This window comes from Myotis davidii, unplaced genomic scaffold, assembly GCF_000327345.1.
Source record: "Myotis davidii unplaced genomic scaffold, ASM32734v1 scaffold102, whole genome shotgun sequence".
NCBI classification, from domain to species: domain Eukaryota; kingdom Metazoa; phylum Chordata; class Mammalia; order Chiroptera; family Vespertilionidae; genus Myotis; species Myotis davidii.
In genome coordinates this window covers 579,146-583,747 of record NW_006293778.1, presented here as the reverse complement: position 1 = coordinate 583,747, position 4,602 = coordinate 579,146, and the positions used below count along the sequence as shown (strand labels likewise).

The 4,602-nt window shown below is 42.3% G+C and overlaps 1 long non-coding RNA gene across 1 annotated transcript; it reads right to left on the bottom strand.

Annotated features, from left to right (window-relative positions):
- Nucleotides 1–650: 650 nt before the first annotated feature.
- Nucleotides 651–3,842, bottom strand: LOC107183700. Its single transcript, XR_001514497.1, has 3 exons — nt 3,734–3,842; nt 2,473–2,552; nt 651–984 (listed from the first exon to the last, which is right to left on the bottom strand). It is a non-coding gene; the product is annotated as an uncharacterized LOC107183700 (long non-coding RNA).
- Between the last annotated feature and the right edge of the window lie 760 nt (nt 3,843–4,602).

Here is a 4,602-nt window from a genome sequence, read left to right as displayed (position 1 = left end):
GTTTGAGTGAGTAGCTGGAGAAAGTGGACCCCTCAGGCACTGCAGATTGTAATGTAAAATAGAAATTTAAACTGTTCTTAAAATTTGAACTTAGTGCCCTGGCTGGTTGCTCAGTGGTTAGAGCATTGGCCTGTGCACTGAAGGGTCCCAGGTTTGATTCCCGGTCAAGGGCACATACCTGGGTTGCAGGATTGATCCTCAGCCCCATTTGGGGCATGTGCAGGGAGGTAATCAATCAATGTGTCTCTCACACATCAATGTTTCTGCCTCTCTCCATCCCTCCCACTCTCTCTAAAAATTAATGGGATAAAATATATTCACAAAAATTTTTTTTTAAAAAACTTACCACCCTGGCTGGTGTGGCTCAGGTAGTTGGAGCATTGCCCCATGCACCAAAAGGTGGCAGGTTTGTTTCTTGGTCCAGGGACACACCCAGGTCGCAGGTTTGATCCCCAGTCAGGGCCCATATGTAAGGCAACTGATCAATGTTTCTCTCTCTCTCTCTCTCTCTCTCTCTCTTCCTCTCTAAAATCAATTTTTTAAAAATTGAACTTACCATATGACAAAGTAATTCTACTACTAGGTACTTATCCAGGAGAAATATGAGGTATACCAAAATGTAGCATTGTACATAATGGATGAAAACTGGGAATTATTCAAATCCTTATACATTGGTAAATAAAGAAAATGGGATATATTCATACAATAGAATCTATTCAGCAGTAAAAAGATGCTTCTGTGTGGCCCCTGCCTCTTCCTACTCTCTTGCACATTGGAGTCTCCCTGGATGGAAATCAAGCGAGGAGTGATCTACTGGCTTCCAGTAGGAACCTTCATGTGGAAAATTCCCCGAACACAGAAAGGATTTTCAATGACTATTGTTGGGTGTCACAAAACACAACAAATATCCACTGTGTTCTCTTCAGGACCCCATCTAGGGTCACAAACTTGGGACTTTGACCCAGGGCACTGAAATTTCCAGGGCTGAAAAAAAGGGATGCGACAAGCATACCAATGTCAAAGGCAGGCAGGCAATGCTTTGAATGTAGACCTGCCCTCTTCCCCAAATGCACAAAAGCAAGCTTTGTGCCCTGGCCCCCAGCAGTAAAACTTCTAGGCATGGCTCTGCCACTTCCTTTCCACTCCAGCTTCCTGGACCCCCTTGCCTCCACTTACTTGGCATTCTGAGTTCCCCAGTCAGGTCTCCAATCTGTCCTGCCTACCACTACAGTCTCATTGTCCTCAAGGTCAGTTCACCCTTGTCACTTCTAGCACACACACAAAATAAAAAAAATTAAAAATTCAGTGGCCACTTACTTATTGTCTGTAGCACCCAAAATCTTCAGCTTGATTTTCAGAAGCTCCATACTCTGGGTACAACTTACGATGGCTGACATCTGACCTACGTTTTCCTTTCTTGCATGCTTCCCAGTGGAGTGGGCCAAAAGGAAAACTCCTGGGAGGAAGCAGCAGCCATTTGGGACTCAAACACATTTCAGCTGATCTGCTGAGTCATCTTATTGGCATGAAGCAGCAACTAAGCCTACAACTTCTCTCCTTTCCCCTGGATCCTCCTTCGGCTCCTTTAACACAACAGCCAGGTGTCTGTGCTCAGCTGTGTGACATAGGGCCCTCGCTTCTGCAGAACAGCTTGACACCAAGGTCAGAGGTGATAAGAACTGTCGCAGCTTTCAAGTTTGTCCTGTCAGGCTTCAGCTCATGCTCGAGGGTTCCACCCTTCTCTTGATCTCCCCCACTTTACACTCATCATCCCTTCCTGACTACCTACACAGTGGACTTCAAGTGTCAACATTAGACATGGAGACAATAGCCTCACAGAGACTGCTTAACCAGCTCTCACAACTGTGCAAGGCCTACTCCTTGTAATGATGGATGATGGATGATGGATGATGGATGGATGGATGGATGGATGGATGGATGGATGGATGGATGGATGGGTGGGTGGATGGATGGATGGGTGGATGGATGGATGGATGGATGGGTGGATGGATGGATGGGTGGATGGATGGATGGATGGATCTCCTATTGGTTCTGCTTCTCTATCGGGTATACATTTGTCCCCATCTCTACCTTCTACAGGTCCTCTTCTTTCAATACCCAGTGTCTCCATGAAGCTGCCCCAGGACCTAGAGCTAAGAGTGACCACCACACATACACGCACAGAGAAAAAGTTGTGCAGCCCATGCAGGCTATTTGAGATCCCTAGAGCACTGGGCTAATTTTGCCTCATCTCAGATATTTCTGCCCAGGTCACTTTTCCTCTATTAACTACTTGTCCCTCCAAGGGCAGGGGCTGTGTGTCATACATTTTTTGGTCTCCCAGAGAATTTTCGACTGGCCTAGGACTCTGTGCAATGAACTAAATTGAATGGGACTAAAAACTCAAGGGAAAAAGAGGGTTGGTAGGAAGATAAGGACTTCAAAATAAACTACTTTAAAAAACATTCCCACCTGCCTGCCTGGTGAATGCATGCCCACATGTCACATCGGGATTCCTCTTCTCTCCAGCCACAGCCAGGGACATCGGCTTTCTAGCAAGGAAACACAGAACGAAAAGAATGTGAGAGCGCATACCTCCCTCCCCCAACTATTTACTAGTTCATGCAATTTGATGTGTAATAATGCCTGTCGATGAGAAGTGGGAGAAATCACCTGCAATATGATTTTTTTTTTTTTTTTTGCTACCAAGGCTCTTTTACAAGGAGCCCTCAATGATATGATTTAATGAGTAGAACTATTATTCCAACTACTGTCTGCAAGTAGTAATATGGATCAGAGACCATTTTCAATAAGTAAAAATGTCTAACAGTAATGTTTGGATAAAGAAAAAAAAGCATTCTACTGTTAACAGACTAAATGTTTTTCTTTTGGCAGGGACTATTTTCATTCAGGGTGGTAATACACGTTACTCCAAGCTCATTATAAACCCTATATGTTCTTCAATTACTTTAATAAAAGGAGAAATTACTCAATAACTTTTTAATAAATATATGTGGTTTGTTAGGGAAATTGTTTTAACACCTAGTGTCTCTTCAATTGAAATAATTGAGGAGACTCTAAAAGGATAAAAAGGTTTAACCACTATACTAGATATTAATACATACTAGAATAGATATTAAAAACTGAGTCTTCAAAATATTAAAAATTCACTCCCTTATTGTGTATAGTATAAATCTAAAATCAAATAATGCAATGAATTAAAGGAAACAATTTCAACAAAGAGGAAATATAATAAAAGAAATAGTTTCTGATAGTATTACAGGTTTATACTATCAATTTCAATTTTAATTCAAAACAATTTGAATTAAAAAAAAAAGCGAGTCATTTTCACCTGACTTGAAAAATTGCAGAGATTCAAGCTTTTGTTTTGTAATTTTCCATTTGTCTTATTGGAAATTTTTTATTTTTATTTTTTTTGTTCTGTTAGCTGTGTGCTCTATTGATTAATTCAGTCGAATGCCAAGGAAGAGAGGACTCAAGATGCTGGCAGATGTTGCTGCTTCTCACAGATAGAATATATAAGAGAAGAGCCAACTGGTTTCTATGTTGTGTTTCAATTAGAGCTTAGAATGAATAAACTCATCCAAGAGAATTCAGGATTCCACTGACCCTGAGGAAACTCATAAGATGAATCATTTTTCTGTTTTATTCCCAAATAAACATAGATTTTAAAGTTCAGACAGGAGTCAAGTAAGCACAGTTTCTCACTAACCAAGCTTCTGTGTCATCATCTCCCTTCCAGGTGGATGCCTCTAAGTAATGCAGGACAGATACTGTGACCCCGGCACAGGGTCGGGGAGAGACCCAGGGAAGAACACAGGCAGGCAGCTGGGGACATAAAGGTGGAGAGAGCGTCAAATGGTGTGTGGTGGATTAGTGGGGCTCCGGTCATATTTAGAATTTACTGGGACTTAGTAAGGGATGATTATGCAGTTTTAAAAATTAAATGATGAAAATCATGTAGCAACATGGAAAATGCTTATGATATGTCAGGTAGAAACAATCAGGATTGGAACTTTAGAAACACTATGATTTTAACTATGTAAAAAGTGTGCCCATAGCCCTAATTGGTTTGGCTCAGTGGATAGAGAGTCAGCCTGCAGACTGAAGGGTCACAGGTTCGATTCCGGTCAAGGTCACATGCCTGGGTTGCAGGCTCAGTCCCCAGGGGTGGGGGGCATGCAGGAGGCAGCCAATCAATGATTCTTTCTCATTATTACTGTTTCTATCACTCTCTCCCTCTCCCTTCCTCTCTGAAATCAATAAAAATATGTTTTTTAAAAGTGTGCCTATAAATAAAAAGTTGAAAGGAAATGCAATCTACACTAATAAAAGAGAAAATGCAAATTAACCGCCATTCCGCCACACCCACCAGCCAATCAGAGTGACTATGCAAATTAACCCAACAAATATGACGGCTAATTTGCATACGCAGGCGTGGAGCAAATACTGAAGACGACTGAAGATGGCGGTGGCCATGGAGCTGGAGCAAACAGGAGGCTTGAGTTGCTCCCAGTGATGGAGGAAGCCAAGCTTCCCGCCAGCCCGGGACTCCGATCAAGGAGTGGCTGGGGGCCTGGG